General features: G+C 50.0%; 1 protein-coding gene across 12 annotated transcripts in view; it reads left to right on the forward strand.

Annotated features, from left to right (window-relative positions):
* PLCB4 (phospholipase C beta 4) overlaps positions 1-25,332 on the forward strand; it is a 235,918-nt gene that overhangs the window by 61,514 nt on the left and 149,072 nt on the right. The window contains exon 1 of one of the 12 annotated variants that reach the window (XM_080998993.1): positions 23,261-23,405. The exons of the other annotated variants lie outside the window; for them this stretch is intronic. The gene's annotated coding sequence lies outside the window, so the exon portion shown is untranslated. Of the gene's footprint in view, positions 1-23,260; positions 23,406-25,332 lie in introns of those variants that run through there. 12 annotated transcript variants of the gene reach the window in all.

The following is a 25,332-nucleotide window of genomic DNA, read 5'->3' on the forward strand; positions in this document are numbered from 1 at the left end:
GGATGAAGGGTCAGGGTATCCTCTTCTGCCCCAGGGACTCTCTGACTATTCCCAAAGTATGGCAGAAAAACGTTCTCACTCCCATAGGAGGCCTACCGCTTCTCTCCATTTGGAACTTCCTAGCTGCATCTTTTAGCAGGACAGATTAGGAAATGGTTACAAAATTTAAACCAAAAGCCACATATATATATTTATTTATTTTGTTTAAGTGGAAGTACAGTTTATTGATACTTGACTTCAAGGTTAGAATTGTCAACTGTGCTCACTTTCCGAATGCCTATATGTTATCTGATACAGCCTTTTCCTCCGATGTATAATTGGCAGCTTTCCCATAGGAAATGATGGTTATTTGTTCAGAAAAAGCAATTCAGTATCCATCACGTTTGGGAAATGAGAGCTTTTACAAAGGTCAGAATAAAATATGCTCTCAATTATGCTAATGAAAGCTACCACAGTGATCCATGGGAGAGCTAAACGGTTCAGAATTCGTCTCACTGTTTCTTACAGTGAGGTTTTTTGAACATATATTTTTTATTGAGTTTCAGAACAGGCACAAAAAAATAGAATGAAATCAGACTGTAAATTCAGAACTCAAAAACACCAGTTTTCCCCTTGCAACGCAGCACCCAGTGACCCCCACACCCCCTCATTCCCCAGAAAACTTAATGTCATCAGCAAAGATTATTCACAGAATTTGGTTACAGAAAGAACAGGCAGAGGTTCTCAACATGTGGGTCCCCAGATGTTGTTGGACTACAACTCCCATCATCCTTGAGCTCTGGCCTTGCTAGCTAGGGGTGATGGGAGTTGTAGTCCAACAACGTCTGGGGACCCACAGGTTAAGAACCGCTGGTTAGAGTAAAGGGTTTCAATGCATAGAGCTGTCAGGCCTATTCGTATTAGGTTAGAACTGTTCTATTACCACCTTAGGGTAATCTTAGGGTAGGTATGTTTTAATGCGGCCCCTGTGGCAGTTTATTTCTTGGAATAAAATTCTAAAAAAACCCTTCAATCCTAAAAAAAAGGTCAACAACTTTGGTCGGCCTTTTGGATGGCCCCCACGGCCCTTCACTTCATCAAATCTAGCCCTCTTTCAAAAAAGTTTGGACACCACTGTCTTAGGGTGTGTCTACATTTCTGGTTGTCCTTTGTCCAGCAAATATTGTGTCCAGTCATGGGCACCCCAATTTAAGAAGGATTTTGACAAGCCGGAATGTGTGCAGAGGAGAGCAGCCAAGATGATCAAGGGTCTGGAAACTAAGCCTTATGAGGAGCGCTCGAAGGAGCTGGGTATGTTTAGCCTGGAAAAGAGGAGACAGAGAGGAGATATGATAGCCATCTTCAAATATCTCAAGGGCTGTCACATGGAGGAGGGAGGATGCTTGTTTTCTCCTGCTCTGGAGGGTAGGTCTCGAACCAATGGCTTCAAGTTGCAAGAAAGGAGATTCTGACTAAACATTCCGAAAAACTTTCTGACAGTAAGAGCTGTTCAGCAGTGGAACAGACTCCCACAAGAGGTGGTGGACTCTCCTTCCTTGGAGGTTTTGAAACAGAGGTTGGATGGCCATCTGTCATGGATGCTTTAGTTGAGATTCCTTCATTGCTGGGGGTTGGACTACATGGCCCTATGGGTCCCTTCCAACTCTTAAGATTCTATGACTGGTTTTCTGCTTGTCCTGGGCTTTCTAGGCACAGATTCATGTGGTTTTGTCCTTGCTGTACCACTTTCCCCAGGTAAACCTGCTCTTTAGTGATAAATCGGAGCAAACCTCAATCCAGATAAAACCCAATTAATGCTTGCTCTGATTCAGATGGGGTTTTCCCTGGGGAAAAGCGACAGGGCTAGGTCAAGGCTGGATGAGCTGTTTCCATGAGTTTTGAACTCAAGATTGAGCTCCCATGTAGTGAAACCATGGTTTGTAACCTTGAGATTATTAATATGAATAATATTGCTTTTACGATAAAATTTGGCTGTGTTTTGATATTAATAAAGGTAAAGGGACCCCTGATCATTAGGTCCAGTTGTGGCTGACTCTGGGGTTGCGGCGCACATCTCACTTTATTGGCCGAGGGAGCCAGCGTACAGCTTCCAGGTCATGTGGCCAGCATGACTAAGCCGCTTCTGGCGAACCAGAGCAGCGCACGGAAACGCCGTTTACCTTCCCACCAGAGCGGTACCTATTTATCTACTTGCACTTTGACGTGCTTTCAAACTGCTAGGTTGGCAGGAGCAGGGACCGAGCAACGGGAGCTCACCCCGTTGTGGGGATTTGAACCGCCGACCTTCTGATCGGCAAGTCCTAGGCTCTGTGGTTTAACCCACAGCGCCATCCGCGTCCCTTTTGATACTACTACTCAGTGCTATTTATATAGAAAAAGGGGTGCCAGAACTCACCCTGAACACCTCCCTTGTTCTTTTATCACGGCAATGGCGCCCGCCTGAGAGGTGCCGGATCTGAGTTCTGGTGAGTTCCGGCTGAAAAAATCAACCCTTTAACAGTTACTAATTGGCACGCTGAATGCCACATTTAAATAGTTTTGTTGCCATAAATTGTCTTAAGTGAAGCAACATTGGCTGAAGGTATCCTTGAATATTGTTGTCAAATAAATGCTTACCAGTAGACTGCCATCTCATACACTTTTGCTCAGAATGCAACATTGAATTGGATGAGACTTTCTTCCGAGTAGTTTTGCGCTGCACGTGGTGCTGCTGGGCTGTTATGGGATCTCCTTCCTTCGAGATAGACCATCTGTCAGGTCAGACTTAAGAATAATCAAGTCCAATCCTCTTGCGATGACAGAATTCCCTTAAGTGGAGCTTCATTCCAGCTCTGGCTCTGCAGCTCAGCATTTTCTACTTTTTAGCTTTCCGTACGCTGCAGGGTTCAAAGATTAAGGTCAGTTGTGCATTAAGAGCAGGGCTGTGGAATTGTTCTGTGGAGTAGAACGCTCAAAGTCCTCAAACCAGCTTTGGCAGAAATGGGAGTCAGTTCACAAACGAGCCAAGCTATGAAGGAGCAGAGGGCTTGTGGGCACACTCCCCCACATGTATTTGGGATGAGTGTACTTGCACACAAATCTGTACATTGCAGTCCATCTCTGCCATCGCCTCCCCCTTTTTGAATTGCATCAGGGGGTGCAATCCCAATGCTCGCTCTATATTGACAGGGTGAGTAACTGGACTAGATCCTTGGACTGTGATATTGTCAGGATGTTGTCAGCGGCTCCCAGCCAGTTGCCCAGGAAAGTGTAAAGACAAGGAAAAGTTTCTTATTATTTCAATCATCACAGAGAGAGGCTATAGAACCCAGCCTCTTGGATAATGGGGTTGTCCCAAGTGAATCTCCATCCCCGTCTCTCCCACTTCCTCATTCATCTCTCTTACGGGTGCTACTAGGTCCCTCTGTCTTTGAGCTCTTTGCTCTCCTACTTTTAAGGTTTGCCGGGTTCTGGGAGATGGAGGGTCTGGAATGCTTTCTAATGTCAACGTGTCAGCTAGGTGTTGTTCTGGCTCTCCCATGATTTCCCAACTTCTCCCCTTATCTGCCTCTGAGCTGCGACCTGCCTCAAACCCCTGTTGTAAATCTATACTGTCTTCCTCTTCCTCCTCTCTGGAGGGGTCAGGATGGGGAGGCAGTCTCCACCATTCCTTCTCTCCCCAGTCCCTGACAGATATCTAGGAAAATATATATGGACCTTTGCTAATTGCACAACTAGAAGTCACAGAAGGTCTTTCTTGAATTGCCAAGACTGTGCAAAGCGCAAAAGCCTTTCTCGTCCCCTCCGACATTTCTTGGGTGAAAATAGAGGCATCCTATTTCATCCCCCTCCAACATTTCTCCAGTGAAAATGGGGACATCCTATTTGTGCTCCCAAATATAGGGATGTTTGCATGAGCGCCTTCCAGCTGTGACCTTGCCAGTCTGCTTCTGTGGGGCAGTCAACTAGTTCAAATTCACCCTCTGGTGACCGGTCTATATTTTACTATTTCAGCTGGGGATGCCCATATTTTTGCCCATATAAAATGTTTCCTACATTCTGTATATTCAAAAAGTTTAGCCTGCCATTCCATAACTGTTGGGATCTCCGATGACTTCCATTTTGGGGCTATACGGAATTAGCGAAAATGACATAAAATTCGACACCAAAAAGGGGCAAAGTTTGTAGAAGAATGGGGTAAATTTGTAACATATATAATAACCAACGGTAGAAGTTTAAGAACTACAGCAGGGTTAACAAAACTCTTGTGACGTGTATAGAAAAGTAGAAGAAACTGTAAGAGAAGATGTATATTAAGAAAACCGCAACTGGGAAGGAAGTCGAGGCGTGATTCTACGCAATGTAAACAAGATGACATTAAGAATGATTGTAAATATTGTTTTATTTTGTATGCTTTTTTTGGAAAAAGTCAATAAAAAGCATTTTAAAAAAAAGTTTCCTACAAATGTAGAAAACTAGCATATTGCACCTTAGCTATATGCCTGATTTGATGCTTTTCTGCATGCAGGGAATTTGCTTATATGGGGGAGCATGTAATCATATTAAGGACTTCAGATTCCTGTTCATTGACAGGATATTTGATATTTCTTGCTTTTCAGTGGTTCATGCATTCAGTTGCATCTCAGTTCTGAAAAGGAATTAAAGCCCTGGAAGTTATATACTATGAATGACAAGACAAATAACTTGATCATCATGAACTTACAAATGATTGCTTATGACTAGACATACAGTGAACTCACCACTGAGCTTTTCTTTTTTCTTTTTCTCTTCCTATGTACTTTAGTTGACCGTCTGGCTAGCTTTGATGGGTTTGAGCTTTGAAATGTTTGCTCCAGACTTTCTTGAAAAGGAACAATTTTCCATACTGGCAGGGCCATTCTTAAATATGTTTTGATTTTTTTTTAAAAAGGCAGCCTTTATTATAAATTGAAAGGGGAGGCAGACCTCAAATTGAAGGGCTCAGCAATTCTTGGGGTATTTTAAGTTGCTTCAAAGCACAGTTTAAGAACCAAGTATGCTAGATAGTGGGAACTGAGTCTCTAAATCTGTCCTTTGCAGTCCCAAAGAGCAGCTTACAGTCACAGTTATTCACTGGAGAAAGTGAGAGCAGTGATGTCAACTGGATGAATGATCACAATGGTATACTGTGGCATAATTGAAGTGCCTTGTTTGGAAGAGTCTCCAGTGGCAATCTGCTTCTTTTACCATCTTTAGGGTCTATTCAAATGCCCAGTTTGTGAAGGCTGTTGAAATGTTTTGTTCTTCACAGAACATATTGGTGTGGTTCATGCTGCAGGCTTTGCCACTTCTTACGGTGAAGGCTAGCTTTCCCCCCCCCCCTTTTTTTAAAAAAAATTATTACAGATTTTTTAGTTTACAAAAATACGTGCATTTTCTCTTTTTTCAACTTGTGTTTTCTACAGGTCAGTTTCATTTGTTGTGAGACATTAGTGTTGCATACAGTGTTAGGTTAGGAAGAAAAAAGGGGGAGGAGGGAGTGGTGTGTGGGATAGTTATGCTTCTATGCTTCTACTTAGTGTATGTGTGGGGTTTTGTGTCAGCGTCACTTGTATGGATTCTCTTACTATTTGCTTGTTGTATTTCCTTGGTGGTAAGACAGGGACGTGTGTGGTTAAACCACAGAGCCTAGGACTTGCAGATCAGAAGGTTGGCGGTTCAAATCCCCACAACGGGGTGAGCTCCTGTTGCTCGCTCCCTGCTTCTGCCAACCTAGCAGTTCGAAAGCACATCAAAGTGCAAGTAGATAAATAGGTACCGCTCTGGCGGGAAGGTAAACGGTGTTTTTGTGCACTGCTCTGGTTCGCCAGAAACGGCTTAGTCATGCTGCCACATGACCCGGAAGCTGTATGCCAGCTCCCTCGGCCAATAAAGCGAGATGAGCGCCGTAACCCCAGAGTCGGTCATGACTGGACCTAATGGTTAGGGGGTCCCTTTACCTTTACCTTTAAGACAGGGACATGGGTGGCATTGTGGGTTAAACCTCAGAGCCTAGGGCTTGCTGATCAGAAGGTTGGTGGTTTGAATCCCCGCGACGGGGTGAGCTCCCGTTACTCGGTCCCAGCTTCTGCCAACCTAGCAGTTCGAAAGCACATCAAAGTGCAAGTAGATCAAAGTGCAAGTAGTACTGCTCCAGCGGGAAGGTAAATGGTGTTTCTGTGCGCTGCTCTGGTTCACCAGAAGTTGCTTAGTCATGCTGGCCACATGACCCGGAAGCTGTACGCTGGCTCCCTCGGCCAATAGAGCAAGATGAGCGCTGTCAGGGGTCCCTTTACCTTTCCCTTTAAGACAGGTGGCCCAAGGTGTGATTGGTTGTCTTTGGAATTTGTTTTTGTGTGTGAATGGTGTGTGTGTGTATTTTTGGATCAGGTTAGCCAGATTGATTTGTATGCTGTCGGTGGATTCTTGTTGGGCTATGTATGTGATACAGGAGAACCATACTAGGGTGAAGGCGTCTTCTTCTATGTGTCCCCATGTCAGTTTCAGTTTATTGGTTAGTTTTTCTAATAAAGCTGGTTTCCCATACTATTTGATACCATTGGCCCATGCTTACTTCTGACAGGTCTCTCCAGTGTCTGGCTATGTTGCTTCTGGCTCCTGAGAGTAGGTGGGTTATGAGCTCTTTATAATGAAAGTAGACATTATTATCTTGGAAAATGTTTAGTAGGGCCAGTTCTTGGGTGACTTCTAAATCTGGCCCGTGGACAGGCCAGGAATCAGCGTGATTTTACATGAGTAGAATGTGTCCTTTTATTTAAAATGCATCTCTGGTTTATTTGTGGGGCATAGGAATTCATTCATTTCCCCACCCCCCAAATATGGTCCGGCCCCCCACAAGGTCTGAGGGACAGTGGACCGGCCCCCTGCTGAAAATGTTTGCTCTACTCTATGAATTCTGCACGGAGACTAATCACATCTATTGGAATGAAGAGTGAGACACTGTGTGTGTGTGTGTGTGTGTGTGTGTGTGTGTGTGTGTGTGTGTGTGAACTAGGAGGAGGAACTAGGAGGAGGGACTAGGAGGGACTAGGAGGGACTAGGAAGGAATAGAACCCATTTTTTAAAAAATCAACAGTTTATTCTCCGTGAAAGGAACTATAGGAGAGGAACTAGGAGGAGGAACTAGGAGGAGGTACTGGGAGGAACTAGGTGGAGGGACTAGGAGGAACTAAGGGGACTAGGAGGAACTAACTAGTAAGAGGAACTAAGGAAGTAGGAGGTACTAGGTGGGGGGACCTAGAGAGACTAGGAGGGACTAGGAGGAACTAGGTGGAGGGCCTAGGAGGGCCTAGGGGGGACTAGGAGGAGGAACTAGGAGGAGGGACTAGGGGGAACTAGTTGGAGGAACTCGGAGGGACTAAGGGAACTAGTAGAAGGAACTAGGAGGGACTAGGTGGGGGACAAGGAGGGACTAGGAGGAACTAGGTGGAGGAACTAGGAGGGACTAGGACGGACTAGGAGGAACTATGTGGAGGGACTAGGGGGACTAGTAGGAGGAACTAGGAGGAAATATGTGGGGGAACTAGGAGGAACTAGGAGGAACTAGGTGGAGGGACTAGGAGGGACTAGGAGGAACTAGGTGGGGGAACTAGGAGGGACTAGGAGGAACTAGGTGGGGGAACTAGGAGGGACCAAGAGGAACTAGGTGGGGGAACTAGGAGGGACTAGGAGGAACTATGTGGGGGGGGACTAGGAGGGACCAGGAGGGACTGGGGAGGGACTAGGGGGAACCAGGTGGAGGGACTAGGAGGAACTAGGTGGGGGAACTAGGAGGGACTAGGAGGAACTATGTGAGGGACTAGGGGGAACTAGGTGGAGGGACAAGGAGGGACTAGGGGGAACTAGGTGGGGGAACTAGGGGGCTAGGTGGAGGAACTAGGAGGGACTAGGAGGAGGGACTAGGAGGAACAAGGCGGAGGAACTAGGAGGGACCAAGAGGAACTAGGTGGGGGAACTAGGAGGGACCAGGAGGAACTAGGTGGGGGAACTAGTGGGGACCAGGCGGAACTAGGTGTGGGAACTAGGAGGGGGAACTAGGAGGGACTAGGAGGGACTAGGTGGGGGAACTAGGGGGAACCAGGTGGGGGACCAGGAGGGACTAGGAGGAACTAGGTGGAGGGACTGGGGGGACCAGGAGGAACAAGGTGGGGGAACTAGGAGGGACTGGGAGGGACTAGGAGGAACTAGGAGGAGGGGCTAGGGGGAACTAGGTGGAGGAACTAGGAGGGACTAGGAGGAACTAGGTGGGGGAACTAGGAGGGACTAGGAGGGACTAGGTGGGGGAACTAGGGGGAACCAGGTGGGGGACCAGGAGGGACTAGGAGGAACTATGTGAGGGACTAGGGGGAACTAGGTGGAGGGGCTAGGAGGGACTAGGGGGAACTGGGTGGAGGAACTAGGAGGGACTAGGAGGAGGGACTAGGAGGGACCAGGAGGAACAAGGTGGGGGAACTAGGAGGGACTGGGAGGGACTAGGAGGAACTAGGAGGAGGGGCTAGGGGGAACTAGGTGGAGGAACTAGGAGGGACTAGGTGGGGGAACTAGGAGGGACTAGGGGGGACTAGGTGGGGGAACTAGGGGGAACCAGGTGGGGGGCCAGGAGGGACTAGGAGGAACTATGTGGAGGGACTAGGGGGAACTAGGTGGAGGCACTAGGAGGGACTAGGGGGAACTGGGTGGGGGAACTAAGAGGAACTAGGAGGAACTATGTGGAGGGACTAGGGGGAACTAGGTGGAGGGACAAGGAGGGACTAGGGGAACTAGGTGGGGGGAGCTAGGGGGCTAGGTGGAGGAACTAGGAGGGACTAGGAGGAGGGACTAGGAGGAACAAGGCGGAGGAACTAGGAGGGACCAAGAGGAACTAGGTGGGGGAACTAGGAGGGACCAAGAGGAACTAGGTGGGGGAACTAGTGGGGACCAGGCGGAACTAGGTGTGGGAACTAGGAGGGACTAGGAGGGACTAGGTGGGGGAACTAGGGGGAACCAGGTGGGGGACCAGGAGGGACTAGGAGGAACTAGGTGGAGGGACTGGGGGACTAGGCGGGACTAGGGGGAACTAGGAGGAGGGGCTGGGGGAACTAGGTGGAGGAACTAGGAGGGACTAGGGGGAACTGGGTGGAGAAACTAGGAGGGACTAGGAGGAGGGACTAGGAGGGACCAGGAGGAACAAGGTGGGGGAACTAGGAGGGACTGGGAGGGACTAGGAGGAACTAGGAGGAGGGGCTAGGGGGAACTAGGTGGAGGAACTAGGAGGGACTAGGAGGAACTAGGTGGGGGAACTAGGAGGGACTAGGTGGGGGAACTAGGGGGAACCAGGTGGGGGACCAGGAGGGACTAGGAGGAACTATGTGGAGGGACTAGGGGGAACTAGGTGGAGGAACTAGGAGGGACTAGGGGGAACTGGGTGGAGGAACTAGGAGGGACTAGGAGGAGGGACTAGGAGGGACCAGGAGGAACAAGGTGGGGGAACTAGGAGGGACTGGGAGGGACTAGGAGGAACTAGGAGGAGGGACTAGGGGGAACTAGGTGGAGGCACTAGGAGGGACTAGGGGGAACTGGGTGGGGGAACTAGGAGGGACCAAGAGGAACTAGGTGGGGGAACTAGTAGGGACTAGGAGGAACTATGTGGGGAACTAGGAGGGACCAAGAGGGACTGGGGGAGGGACAAGGGGGAACCAGGTGGAGGAACTAGGAGGGACTAGGAGGAACTAGGTGGGGGAACTAGGAGGGACTAGTAGGGCTAGGAGGAACTAGGTGGGGGAACTAGGAGGAACTAGGAGGAACTATGTGGAGGGACTAGGGGGAACCAGATGGAGGCACTAGGAGGGACTAGGGGGAACTAGGTGGGGGGGGGACTAGGAGGGACCAACAGGAACTAGGTGGGGGACTAGGAGGGACTAGGAGGAACTATGCGGAGGGACTAGGGGGAACCAGATGGAGGTACTAGGAGGGACTAGGGGGAACTAGGTGGAGGGACTAGGAGGAACTAGGGGGAACTAGGTGGGGGAATAGGAGGGACTAGGCGGAACTAGGTGCGGAACTAGGAGGGACGAGGAGGAACTATGCGGAACTATGCGGAGGGACTAGGGGGAACCAGGCGGAGGTACTAGGGGGGACTAGGGGAACTAGGGGAGGGACTAGGAGGGACTAGGAGGAAGTAGGTGGGGGAACTAGGAGGGCCTAGGGGGGACTAGGAGGAACTATGCGGAGGGACTAGGGGGAACCAGATGGAGGTACTAGGAGGGACTAGGAGGAACTAGGTGGGGGGACTAGGAGGGACTAGGGGGAACTAGGTGGAGGGACTAGGAGGAACTAGTTGGGGGAACTAGGAGGGCCTAGGGGGGACTAGGAGGAACTGTGTGGAGGGACTAGGGGGACTAGTAGGAGGGACTAGGAGGAAATATGTGGGGGAACTAGGAGGAACTAGGAGGAACTAGGTGGAGGGACTATGCGGGACTAGGGGGAACTAGGTGGGGGAACTAGGAGGGACTAGGAGGAACTAGGTGGGGGGACTAGGAGGGACTAGGGGGAACTATGTGGAGGGACTAGGAGGAACTAGGTGGGGGAACTAGGAGTGACCAAGAGGAACTAGGTGGGGGGAACTAGGAGGGACTAGGAGGAACTATGTGGGGGAACTTGGAGGGACCAGGAGGGACTGGGGAGGGACTAGGGGGAACCAGGTGGAGGAACTAGGAGGGACTAGGAGGAACTAGGTGGGGGAACTAGGAGGGACTAGGGGGAACTGGGTGGGGGAACTAGGAGGGACCAAGAGGAACTAGGTGGGGGAACTAGGAGGGACCAAGAGGAACTAGGTGGGGGAACTAGTAGGGACTAGGAGGAACTATGTGGGGAACTAGGAGGGACCAAGAGGGACTGGGGGAGGGACAAGGGGGAACCAGGTGGAGGAACTAGGAGGGACTAGGAGGAACTAGGTGGGGGAACTAGGAGGGACTAGTAGGGCTAGGAGGAACTAGGTGGGGGAACTAGGAGGAACTAGGAGGAACTATGTGGAGGGACTAGGGGGAACCAGATGGAGGTACTAGGAGGGACTAGGGGGGACTAGGTGGGGGGACTAGGAGGGACCAACAGGAACTAGGTGGGGGACTAGGAGGGACTAGGAGGAACTATGCGGAGGGACTAGGGGGAACCAGATGGAGGTACTAGGAGGGACTAGGGGGAACTAGGTGGAGGGACTAGGGGGAACTAGGGGGAACTAGGTGGGGGGGGACTAGGAGGGACTAGGCGGAACTAGGTGGGGAACTAGGAGGGACGAGGAGGAGGGACTAGGAGGGACCAGGAGGAACAAGGTGGGGGAACTAGGAGGGACTGGGAGGGACTAGGAGGAACTAGGAGGAGGGGCTAGGGGGAACTAGGTGGAGGAACTAGGAGGGACTAGGAGGAACTAGGTGGGGGAACTAGGAGGGACTAGGAGGGACTAGGTGGGGGAACTAGGGGGAACCAGGTGGGGGACCAGGAGGGACTATGTGGAGGGACTAGGGGGAACTAGGTGGGGGAACTAGGAGGGACCAAGAGGAACTAGGTGGGGGAACTAGGAGGGACTAGGAGGAACTATGTGGGGGGGGACTAGGAGGGACCAGGAGGGACTGGGGAGGGACTAGGGGGAACCAGGTGGAGGGACTAGGAGGAACTAGGTGGGGGAACTAGGAGGGACTAGGAGGAACTATGTGAGGGACTAGGGGGAACTAGGTGGAGGGACAAGGAGGGACTAGGGGGAACTAGGTGGGGGAACTAGGGGGCTAGGTGGAGGAACTAGGAGGGACTAGGAGGAGGGACTAGGAGGAACAAGGCGGAGGAACTAGGAGGGACCAAGAGGAACTAGGTGGGGGAACTAGGAGGGACCAGGAGGAACTAGGTGGGGGAACTAGTGGGGACCAGGCGGAACTAGGTGTGGGAACTAGGAGGGGGAACTAGGAGGGACTAGGAGGGACTAGGTGGGGGAACTAGGGGGAACCAGGTGGGGGACCAGGAGGGACTAGGAGGAACTAGGTGGAGGGACTGGGGGGACCAGGAGGAACAAGGTGGGGGAACTAGGAGGGACTGGGAGGGACTAGGAGGAACTAGGAGGAGGGGCTAGGGGGAACTAGGTGGAGGAACTAGGAGGGACTAGGAGGAACTAGGTGGGGGAACTAGGAGGGACTAGGAGGGACTAGGTGGGGGAACTAGGGGGAACCAGGTGGGGGACCAGGAGGGACTAGGAGGAACTATGTGGAGGGACTAGGGGGAACTAGGTGGAGGGGCTAGGAGGGACTAGGGGGAACTGGGTGGAGGAACTAGGAGGGACTAGGAGGAGGGACTAGGAGGGACCAGGAGGAACAAGGTGGGGGAACTAGGAGGGACTGGGAGGGACTAGGAGGAACTAGGAGGAGGGGCTAGGGGGAACTAGGTGGAGGAACTAGGAGGGACTAGGTGGGGGAACTAGGAGGGACTAGGGACTAGGTGGGGGAACTAGGGGGAACCAGGTGGGGGGGCCAGGAGGGACTAGGAGGAACTATGTGGAGGGACTAGGGGGAACTAGGTGGAGGCACTAGGAGGGACTAGGGGGAACTGGGTGGGGGAACTAAGAGGAACTAGGAGGAACTATGTGGAGGGACTAGGGGGAACTAGGTGGAGGGACAAGGAGGGACTAGGGGAACTAGGTGGGGGGAGCTAGGGGGCTAGGTGGAGGAACTAGGAGGGACTAGGAGGAGGGACTAGGAGGAACAAGGCGGAGGAACTAGGAGGGACCAAGAGGAACTAGGTGGGGGAACTAGGAGGGACCAAGAGGAACTAGGTGGGGGAACTAGTGGGGACCAGGCGGAACTAGGTGTGGGAACTAGGAGGGACTAGGAGGGACTAGGTGGGGGAACTAGGGGGAACCAGGTGGGGGACCAGGAGGGACTAGGAGGAACTAGGTGGAGGGACTGGGGGACTAGGCGGGACTAGGGGGAACTAGGAGGAGGGGCTGGGGGAACTAGGTGGAGGAACTAGGAGGGACTAGGGGGAACTGGGTGGAGAAACTAGGAGGGACTAGGAGGAGGGACTAGGAGGGACCAGGAGGAACAAGGTGGGGGAACTAGGAGGGACTGGGAGGGACTAGGAGGAACTAGGAGGAGGGGCTAGGGGGAACTAGGTGGAGGAACTAGGAGGGACTAGGAGGAACTAGGTGGGGGGACTAGGAGGGACTAGGTGGGGGAACTAGGGGGAACCAGGTGGGGGACCAGGAGGGACTAGGAGGAACTATGTGGAGGGACTAGGGGGAACTAGGTGGAGGAACTAGGAGGGACTAGGGGGAACTGGGTGGAGGAACTAGGAGGGACTAGGAGGAGGGACTAGGAGGGACCAGGAGGAACAAGGTGGGGGAACTAGGAGGGACTGGGAGGGACTAGGAGGAACTAGGAGGAGGGACTAGGGGGAACTAGGTGGAGGCACTAGGAGGGACTAGGGGGAACTGGGTGGGGGAACTAGGAGGGACCAAGAGGAACTAGGTGGGGGAACTAGTAGGGACTAGGAGGAACTATGTGGGGAACTAGGAGGGACCAAGAGGGACTGGGGGAGGGACAAGGGGGAACCAGGTGGAGGAACTAGGAGGGACTAGGAGGAACTAGGTGGGGGAACTAGGAGGGACTAGTAGGGCTAGGAGGAACTAGGTGGGGGAACTAGGAGGAACTAGGAGGAACTATGTGGAGGGACTAGGGGGAACCAGATGGAGGCACTAGGAGGGACTAGGGGGAACTAGGTGGGGGGGGGACTAGGAGGGACCAACAGGAACTAGGTGGGGGACTAGGAGGGACTAGGAGGAACTATGCGGAGGGACTAGGGGGAACCAGATGGAGGTACTAGGAGGGACTAGGGGGAACTAGGTGGAGGGACTAGGAGGAACTAGGGGGAACTAGGTGGGGGAATAGGAGGGACTAGGCGGAACTAGGTGGGGAACTAGGAGGGACGAGGAGGAACTATGCGGAACTATGCGGAGGGACTAGGGGGAACCAGGCGGAGGTACTAGGGGGGACTAGGGGAACTAGGGGAGGGACTAGGAGGGACTAGGAGGAAGTAGGTGGGGGAACTAGGAGGGCCTAGGGGGGACTAGGAGGAACTATGCGGAGGGACTAGGGGGAACCAGATGGAGGTACTAGGAGGGACTAGGAGGAACTAGGTGGGGGGACTAGGAGGGACTAGGGGGAACTAGGTGGAGGGACTAGGAGGAACTAGTTGGGGGAACTAGGAGGGCCTAGGGGGGACTAGGAGGAACTGTGTGGAGGGACTAGGGGGACTAGTAGGAGGGACTAGGAGGAAATATGTGGGGGAACTAGGAGGAACTAGGAGGAACTAGGTGGAGGGACTATGCGGGACTAGGGGGAACTAGGTGGGGGAACTAGGAGGGACTAGGAGGAACTAGGTGGGGGGGACTAGGAGGGACTAGGGGGAACTATGTGGAGGGACTAGGAGGAACTAGGTGGGGGAACTAGGAGTGACCAAGAGGAACTAGGTGGGGGGAACTAGGAGGGACTAGGAGGAACTATGTGGGGGAACTTGGAGGGACCAGGAGGGACTGGGGAGGGACTAGGGGGAACCAGGTGGAGGAACTAGGAGGGACTAGGAGGAACTAGGTGGGGGAACTAGGAGGGACTAGGGGGAACTGGGTGGGGGAACTAGGAGGGACCAAGAGGAACTAGGTGGGGGAACTAGGAGGGACCAAGAGGAACTAGGTGGGGGAACTAGTAGGGACTAGGAGGAACTATGTGGGCAACTAGGAGGGACCAAGAGGGACTGGGGGAGGGACAAGGGGGAACCAGGTGGAGGAACTAGGAGGGACTAGGAGGAACTAGGTGGGGGAACTAGGAGGGACTAGTAGGGCTAGGAGGAACTAGGTGGGGGAACTAGGAGGAACTAGGAGGAACTATGTGGAGGGACTAGGGGGAACCAGATGGAGGTACTAGGAGGGACTAGGGGGGACTAGGTGGGGGGACTAGGAGGGACCAACAGGAACTAGGTGGGGGACTAGGAGGGACTAGGAGGAACTATGCGGAGGGACTAGGGGGAACCAGATGGAGGTACTAGGAGGGACTAGGGGGAACTAGGTGGAGGGACTAGGGGGAACTAGGGGGAACTAGGTGGGGGGACTAGGAGGGACTAGGCGGAACTAGGTGGGGAACTAGGAGGGACGAGGAGGAGGGACTAGGAGGGACCAGGAGGAACAAGGTGGGGGAACTAGGAGGGACTGGGAGGGACTAGGAGGAACTAGGAGGAGGGGCTAGGGGGAACTAGGTGGAGGAACTAGGAGGGACTAGGAGGAACTAGGTGGGGGAACTAGGAGGGACTAGGAGGGACTAGGTGGGGGAACTAGGGGGAACCAGGTGGGGGACCAGGAGGGACTATGTGGAGGGACTAGGGGGAACTAGGTGGAGGAACTAGGAGGGACTAGGGGGAACTGGGTGGAGGAACTAGGAGGGACTAGGAGGAGGGACTAGGAGGGACCAGGAGGAACAAGGTGGGGGAACTAGGAGGGACTGGGAGGGACTAGGAGGAACTAGGAGGAGGGGCTAGGGGGAACTAGGTGGAGGAACTAGGAGGGACTAGGTGGGGGAACTAGGAGGGACTAGGGGGGACTAGGTGGGGGAACTAGGGGGAACCAGGTGGGGGACCAGGAGGGACTAGGAGGAACTAGGTGGGGGAACTAGGAGGGACTAGGAGGAACTAGGTGGGGGAACTAGGAGGGACTAGGAGGAACTAGGAGGAACTATGCGGAGGGACTAGGAGGGACCAGGAGGAACTAGGTGGGGGAACTAGGAGGGACTAGGGGGAACTAGGTGGAGGAACCAGGAGGGACCAGGAGGAACTAGGTGGGGGAACTAGGAGGGACCAGGAGGAACTAGGTGGAGGAACTTGGAGAGACCAGGAGGAACTAGGTGGAGGAACTTGGAGGGACCAGGAGGAACTAGGAGGAACTATGCGGAGGGACTAGGGGAACTAGGTGGAGGAACTAGGCGGGACTAGGTGGAGGAACTTGGAGGGACCAGGAGGAACTAGGTGGGGGAACTAGGAGGGACTAGGAGGAACTAGGTGGGGGAACTAGGAGGAACTAGGAGGAACTATGCGGAGGGACTAGGAGGGACCAGGAGGAACTAGGTGGGGGAACTAGGAGGGACTAGGGGGAACTAGGTGGAGGAACCAGGAGGGACCAGGAGGAACTAGGTGGGGGAACTAGGAGGGACCAGGAGGAACTAGGTGGAGGAACTTGGAGGGACCAGGAGGAACTAGGTGGGGGAACTAGGAGGGACTAGTAGGAACTAGGAGGAACTATGTGGAGGGACTAGGGGAACTAGGTGGAGGAACTAGGGGGGACTAGGGGGAACTAGGTGGAGGAACTAGGAGGACCAGGGGGAACTAGGTGGGGGGAACTAGGAGGGACCAGGGGGAACTAGGTGGAGGAACTTGGAGGGACCAGGAGGAACTAGGTGGGGGAACTAGGAGGAACCAGGAGGAACTAGGTAGGGGAACTAGGAGGGACTAGGAGGAACTAGGAGGAACTATGCGGAGGGACTAGGAGGGACCAGGAGGAACTAGGTGGGGGAACTAGGAGGGACTAGGGGGAACTAGGTGGGGGGACTAGGAGGGACTAGGGGGAACTAGGTGGAGGAACCAGGAGGGACCAGGAGGAACTAGGTGGGGGAACTAGGAGGGACCAGGAGGAACTAGGTGGGGGAACTTGGAGGGACCAGGAGGAACTAGGTGGGGGAACTAGGAGGAACTAGGAGGAACTATGCGGAGGGACTAGGGGAACTAGGTGAGGAACTAGGAGGGACTAGGGGGGACTAGGTGGAGGGACTAGGAGGGACCAGGAGGAACTAGGTGGAGGAACTTGGAGGGACCAGGAGGAACTAGGTGGGGGAACTAGGAGGGACTAGGAGGAACTAGGTGGGGGAACTAGGAGGAACTAGGAGGAACTATGCGGGGGGCTAGGGGAACCAGGTGGGGGGACTAGGAGGGACTAGGGGGAACTAGGTGGAGGAACTAGGAGGGACCAGGAGGAACTAGGTGGGGGAACTAGGAGGGACCAGGAGGAACTATGTGGAGGAACTTGGAGGGACCAGGAGGAACTAGGTGGGGGAACTGGGAGGGACTAGGAGGAACTAGGAGGGACTATGCGGAGGGACTAGGGGAACTAGGTGGAGCAACTAGGAGGGACCAGGAGGAACTAGGTGGGGGAACTAGGAGGGACTAGGGGGAACTAGGAGGAGAGACTGGGGGAACTAGGTGGAGGAACTGGGAGGGACCAGGAGGAACTAGATGGAGGAACTTGGAGGGACTAAGGGGACTAGTAGAAGGAACTAGGAGGGACTAGGAAGGACTAGGGGGAACTATGTGGAGGGGCTAGGAGGGACTAGGGGGAACTAGGAGGGACTAGGGGGAACTAGGTGGAGGGACTAGGAGGGACTAGGTGGGGACTAGGAGGGACTAGGAGGAACTAGGTGGGGGAACTAGGAGGGACTAGGAGGAGGAATTTGAGGGACTAGTAGGTACTAGGAAGAACTATGTGTAGGAACTAGGGGGACTAGTACGAGAAACTAGGAGGGACCAGGAGGAGCTAGGTGGGGAAACTAGTAGGAACTAGGAGGGGCTAGGAGGAACTAGGTGGGGGAACTAGGAGGGACTAGGAGGGACTAGGAGGAACTATGCGGAGGGACTAGGGGGAACCAGGTGGAGGAACTAGGAGGGACTAGGGGGAACTAGGTGGAGGAACTAGGAGGGACCAGGAGGAACTAGGAACTAGGTGGGGGAACTAGGAGGGACCAGGAGGAGCTAGGTGGGGGAACTAGTAGGAACTAGGAGGGACTAGGAGGAACTAGGTGGGGGAACTAGGAGGGACTAGGAGGAACTAGGAGGAACTATGCGGAGGGACTAGGGGGAACCAGGTGGAGGTACTAGGAGGAACTATGTGGAGGGACTAGGAGGACTAGTAGGAGGGACTAGGGGGCTAGTAGGAGGAACTAGGATGGACTAGGGGAGGGACTAGGAGGGACTAGGTGGAGGGACTTGGAGGGACTAAGGGGACTAATAGAAGGAACTAGGGGGAACTATGTGGAGGGACTTTCATGACTTGAGTGAAATTCAAAACACCTTTCACCTTGGCTTATACCCTTAACCAGTACACTTCCCCATGACCCAAAGTAGGTAATAGTCAAAATTGGTTTTAGGAAGCTAGAATTTGTGTGACTACTCTGCACTGGGCATCATTTGGTCTTTATGTTGTTAGTTGGTGAGCCTAAAGATGCCCTTGCTCAGTAGATCTTAGCTGACCAAGGATGAAATACTGTTCTGAACAGATATGTCATACTAGATCATGAGCTTTTGCTCATTCTCTCCAGGATACAGAAAATACAACTTAATTACAAAATGCAGTGTTGTCCTGTATATGCTGCACTTCCAAGACCCTTTGATCTTGTATAAACATAATACAGATGCTCTTGGCAGCTGCAAAGTATTTTGAAGAGGGTGGGTTGTTGTTGTTTTTTGTCCCTCAGTTATCTATATCGACCAATAACAACAATATATAGAATGCTGAATAATAATAAGAAATTAAGAAAGACATCATAAATAGGTATTGTCAATCTGGTTTACATATGCCATTGATTCAACCATCATCAATCCCCTAAAATGCTAATCTATTTACCATATTTTTTGCTCTATAAGACTCACTTTTTCCCTCCTAAAAGGTAAGGGAAAATGTGTGTACGTACGTCTTATGGAGCGAATGCAGGCTGCGCAGCTATCACAGAAGCCAGAACAGCAAGGGGGATTGCTGCTTTCACTGTGCAGTGATCCCTCTTGCTGTTCTGGCTTCTGAGATTCAGAATATTTTTTTTCTTGTTTTCCTCCTCCAAAAACTAGGTGTGTCTTGTGGTCTGGTGCGTCTTATAGAGCGAAAAATACGGTAACTTGATAGAGTAAAAGCTCTTCAATATCTGAAACTTGTTAAACTCCAGTAATATTTTGCTACCAGACACCCCAATTTAAAATCCAGACTGAGAGTTATAGATGATGAGCATATTCCATGGGTCCCAGTCAATGAATTTTGCGGCTCAATATCTTTTGATTCTTCAGGCAAGAGCTAATTCGGATTTGATGAAACCTTCCATCTTTGTTTTATTGTACAGATAAACCAAGGGCATTGAGCTTACTGTTTATGGTTTTCATTCGCTCGTTTGCATGTTCCAAAAGGGGGCAGTAGGCCATGTAATCTTTAATTCAAATGGTATATACCGTGGTACCTCAGTTTAAGAACAGCCCTGTTCACGAACTATTCGGTTTACGAACTCCGCAAAACTGGAAGTAGTGTCCCGGTTTGCGAACTTTACCTCGGTCTAAGAACGGAAGCTGAATGGTGGAAGGGCACCGGCGGCGAGAGGCCTCATTAGGGAACGCCCACCTCGGTTTAAGAACGGTTTCGGTTTAAGAACGGACTTCTGGAATGGATGAAGTTCATAAACCGAGGTACCACTGTACAGTGGTACCTCGGGTTACATACGCTTCAGGTTACAGACTCCGCTAACCCAGAAATAGTACCTCAGGTTAAGAACTTTGCTTCAGGATGAGAACAGAAATCATGTGGCGGCGGCACAGCGGCAGTGGGAAGCCCCATTAGCTAAAGTGGTACCTCAGGTCAAGAACAGTTTCAGGTTAAGAACAGACCTCCGGAACGAATTAAGTTCTTAACCAGAGGTACCACTGTAGTTGGTGTGTGCTGAGCCTTGCACAGGTCTTTGCAGGTGCTGCCAATCTGCTGGTCAACTGTGCCTGCAACCCCACAGCCTTTCTCTTTACCTGGCCTTCCCTGTCATATACAGCGTCAGGTGAGCAGACCACGTGGGAACGGCTTGGCCAAAATGGCCTTGTATTCCAACTGGGGGGCCCTGGCATGGCTCATTATGTCTACGTACCAAAGGTTCCCCATCTATGGTCAGAGGGTGGATTGTAGCATCAGATATCCTGTATAATAGGTAAAGGGACTCCTGAACATTAGGTCCAGTCGCAGATGACTCTGGGGTTGCGGCGCTCATCTCGCTTTATTGGCTGAGGGAGCCAGCGTACAGCTTCCGGGTCATGGGGCCAACATGACTAAGCCACTTCTGGTGAACCAGAGCAGCGCACGGAAACGCTGTTTACCTTCCCGCTGGAGCGGTACCTATTTATCTACTTGCACTTTGACCTGCTTTCGAACTGCTAGGTTGGCAGGAGCAAGGACCGAGCAACGGGAGCTCACCCTGTCATGGGGATTTGAACCGCTGACCTTCTGATTGGCAAGTCCTAAGCTCTGTGGTTTAACCCACAGCGCCACCCGCCTCCCTATCCTATTTAATAGGCAACCACAAAAAAAATAATAATTCAGGGTGTGTGCATTTTTAAAAAACAAACAAACCCTAATACTAATGTCAGACAAATTTAATGTGCCTTTTGCAAGGCTATGCTGATTTGATGGGGAACATTTTCCAGTCATGTCACCTCCCCTGAAATGGGTTGCTTTGTTTCAGCTATATGACTTCTTCTTCTTTTTTAAGTATGTTTAATCTGCTGAGAACTTCATCACAACAATCTGAGTTAGGACTGAGAGGCATATGTCAGTCTGAGCAGCGCAGGTCATTTCGTACAGGACTCCACAAAGACCCGACTTTTCAAGCATTTATGGCTTTGAGCTTTTTAAACAGTCCGCTAGATGTTGCCCTTCTCTCCTTAAACCTAATATTCTTTCCCTGCAAGATTCAAAAGGATGCTTTTAAATTTGTCCTGATTGTTTGCTTATTTGCCATTCCATGCCAGAAGTTTGTAGGCAGCAATGCAATGCAACAGAAGTAAAGCATTCAAACACAAGAAGATACAGACTGTTCATAAATAAAATGATACCTCAGGGACTGCCTGAACCCTTATATTCCAGCTTGATCACTTAGATCATCTGCAGGAGCATCTTTGGTTGTTCTCCGAGTTGGTGAGGCTCATTTGACAACAGTGAGAAACTGAGCCTTTAGTGTCATAGGCCCAGTCCTGTGGAACACCCTGCCACTAGAGATTCAGTGCCAACTTTTAAATGCCTGCTGGGGGGGGGGAAAGGAAAACTATTCTTCCAGGCCTATGCAGGCAATTAAGAATACCCCCCAATGACCTGTTGATGGTTTGTTTTAATTCCTTTTTCTATTTAAGTCATTTCTAACTTTCTCTAATGTTATTGTTTGGTTTTATGTTTCTATATTGTTGTAAACTGCTGTGATATATTTTCATGACATAGCAGTATATAAACATTACTCTCTCACACACACACTTGCAGTTTGACTGCAACAAAAGCAACTTCAGCCCTGTCACAGCAATGTCTGGTTAAGAAACCCCAGCCATGTTAGCAAAAACAATAAGAATTAAGCAGGGACTAAAATATACGATGTTCAGAATAGCATTATAAAAAGGTTAAAGGGTAATTTAAAGGCCTGGGAACCCAGTTGATTGCTTGCATTCTCCTGGGTTTTTCTCCCCTGTTTTCCTTTTTTGTGTAATGGAGTTTGAGTTTGTACAATGTGCAAGAGTTTGCCCATAGATGGTAAGAATATAAATTCCTTACCAGAGAAGAATGGCAGATGAAGTTGATGGATTATGCCGAAATGGGTAAAATGTCTGGAAGAATCAGAAATCAGGAAGACCAAAACTTTAATAAGGAATTTTATAATTTATCTTAAAAACCATTGTAAACAACTAAAATTGTTAGTAGGATTGGAATAACACTTGTAGTTTAATGGTGAATTTTGGATGCAATGGAAATGTAAAAGATTTGGATTATCATAAAAGATGCAGGAGGAAATGATTAACAATAGGACCAACAAAGGGGGAGGGGGAAAGTCCAGGAGAATCCTTGGAATCTTGTCTTCTTTGATATGTGATTGTAAAATTTTAATCTGAAAAACCAAATAAATATTTTTAAAAAGAGATTGTACAATGTGCAGTAACATAGGAATGCTGGAAACTGCCTTTGGGCAGCCTCCCCAGTATTGTCTACACTGACAGCAACTTTATTAAGTTTCAGGGGTGTCTCAGGAGAACTTCTGCTAATGTTATGTTAGATAAGCCAATAGTCTAACTCTGTCCAGGCAGCCGTCTTACATGCATCCCTGTGTCCATTCCATCATTGGTGCTAAAGGGCATTTTGTAAACCTCTGACATATAAACATATTATTTGGGTGCGGGGGGAGGATAAGTGTTTTCAGCCTATTAGTATAATCGAGGCTGAAGCATTTTTGTGGAATGAAAGCTAAGAGTAGCATTTGTTTCTGTTTAGCGGTACTTGGGAATGGGAGCTTTAATCAGAACAGCTCGGCTGTGGTTTCATGCATTTCAGTAAATATCCTTTGAAACAAAACCAACACTCTCCAGAATACTAGGGTCCCTTTCCTCCTTCCTTTCCCTTGAAGAGCTTTCAGAGTGCCAAATTACTGAGGTAATGAGCTTTGATACTAATAAGAAATCCACGCCATAATTGAGGTATAGATTGAACGGTAGTGATTGCATTGATAATTGCCTGCGTCTGTGAGGAGTATCCTGTGTAGCGTGAGGATTGGTCTATACCCACAGCAAATAGGAATATGGTAAGAACAGAGCAGTCTTGCCCTACCAGGTGCCCACCAGATGTTTGCTATGTTTGCTATGACTCCCAGCGTCCTCCATCATGCTGGTAGATGCTGATGGGAGCTGGACTATTTGGCTGGCTTTGAAAGAGAATCAGACAAATTCATGGAGTACAAGACTTATTATCAGTGGCTATGATGACTGTGTTTCTGAGGTGAAAGAGAAGAGCTGGAAAAATCAGTATACGTTATATTTTCAAGTATGAGTTTTTCTTGAAGCATGTTCTAAAATAGTTTTTGAGTGTATGTGTGTGTGAGAGAGAGAGTGAGAAGCAGATAATCTGACCTGTAGATTTATCCACAAACACCACACTTTTAATGATTTTATGGCTTCCCCAAATTCTGTTTAATACAATGCATCACAGAAGCAACTAGAGACCTTGAAATTTAATAGTGTGAGAAGCTTTAAGTTACATAGTTCGGTTATGTCAAAGGGAAAAATACACGGACCTTTCCTTTTAAAAGGAAGTCAGAGAGAAGGGGGGCGGTGGAATTGGAGAGGTAAACTCTCAGAGAACAAGGCAGATCATACAGAGGCAGGCAACAGCCTCAGCCATGTGATACACCCAGAGGCGAATTTGCAGCTCAGTCAACTCGGGCGGCCTTTTAGCTCAGTGACATTGGAATATTTCCCAAAGCTGTGTCTGCAAGTTCCTGGTCAAACCTTTTGTGTCTGTGCGAGGTGAAAAGGTAATCCGTCCATGCAGCACGAGAGGCTGGGAAGAAAAGGTAAAAAACGCAGCATCGTTTTATGTAACCCAGAAATTCATTTTCAGGTGGGCTTCCTAATTGCTGGAGATGTTTTCTTATGGAGCTGTTAAATGCAGCTGGTCTCTCTGCGTGGAAAATTAGGCACGGGTGAGGGAAGGAGGAAAATGGCATTTCACGTTTGAGCGAGGCGTGTTGATTCCTTTTTTTTTTGGCTTTGCCCAAATGAAACCTGTGTGCAGCTTCTCTCGGAAAGATATTTGGAACCAGACCGTTTCAGTGGGGTTTGGGGTTGGGAGGGATCTCACTTTTGAATGGATAGTCTCTGATGGGTCACAGGTGGACATGGGAGCAATGATAGTGCAACAAGGATTGTTATCTGAGCGGCCATTCCCTTCCCTTCCCCAGCCAATAAATAACAGCTTGCTGATGTCTCTTAATTTCTGCATGCTTTATTCGAAGGTTGAGAAGCCTGTGTCACTCCAGTTGCCATTGGAGTCCAACTCCAGCCAGCCCTAACCAGCATGGCAAATGATTTGGCATGATGGGATTTGCAGTTCGGCAGCATCTAGAGGGCCACAGGTTTTTCACTCCTGCTTTATGCAATGTCTGACCTTGTCTCAGGGTGTCTTGTGCAACACTAACCACAACTGCTGTTTCCTAAAACTTAACCAAGCCACTAATACTGAAGTGGATATGGTTATGTTTCTTATGAAGCAAATGTACCTCAAAATGCTTTCGACAATGCTTCCTGTTTCGGTGGCGGCGAAAGGTTGGGGTGGACAGGGAAGCAGGGCACTGATGTTTCACATTGAGGCAAGCAAGGAAGAATCAACTGAGCCATAACCTCAGTCAGATCTCAGCATTTCAAAACCATGAAGGTAGATGCCCCTGGTTGAAATTATACGAGGTACCAGAGATGGAAAGAAGATAAAGTCCCTACCAGAGTAGAATGGCCGATCAAGTTGATGGATTATGCTGAAACGGCTAAAATGAAGAATCAGAAAGACCAAAATTTTAATAAGGAATGGGGAAATTTTATAATTGATCTTCAAAACCATTGTAAACAGCTAAGATTGTTAGTAGGATTGGAATGTCACTTGTAGTTTAATGATGAATTTTGGATACAATGGAGAGATAAAGATTTGGATTAGTATAAAAGATGCAGGAGGAAATGATTGACAATAGGACCCACAAAGAGGAGGAGGAGAGTCCAAGAGATTCCTTGGAATCTTGTTTTTATGTTGTAAGTTGGACATGGGACTGTGAAATTTTATTCTGAAAAACCAAATAAATAAATTTATATAAGAAAAGAAAATATACTAGGTAAACATGGATATTTCCAACTGCAGCATGTAGAATAATGGGCATACGTCCTTGTCTCTTGGTGTCCATGCTCATAAAATCATAGAATTGTAGTGTTAGAAGGGAATATTTCACCCAATATAGGGCTCAAACATACAACCCTGGGATTAAGAGTCTCATGCTCTAATGAATGAGCTGTCCAATTTGCAATGTGCACATGTGTGATGAAGAATAGAAACTCAAATTCAAGTGCACACACATTCTAACAGGTTGTTGCTGTTTGGAAAAAAATTCTATTTGATTTTACAAGTGTAGCATTATAACAATACAAAATACATATCCATATTTAGAGATTTCCCTGAATCTCCAGACTTCCCACTCTCCCCTCCGTGGGTCCTATTATCAACCTTTTCAAGTGCATATTATTTCATAATCCATTTTTTACATCTCTCCATATTGTCCATGAAATTTGCTACATTACAAGTGTTATTAAATCCTCTGGAAGCAGTTTTCATCTGCTTACAGTGGTCTCCTTGATAAATTATATTTTTTCCCCATTCTTTGTTGAAGTTTTGGTCTTCTTGCCATAGCTGTCAACTTTTTCCTTTTTTTAAGGGAAATCCTATTCGGAATAAGTAGATAA

This window comes from Podarcis pityusensis (assembly GCF_964106645.2).
Source record: "Podarcis pityusensis genome assembly, chromosome: 3".
Lineage (NCBI taxonomy): Eukaryota > Metazoa > Chordata > Lepidosauria > Squamata > Lacertidae > Podarcis > Podarcis pityusensis.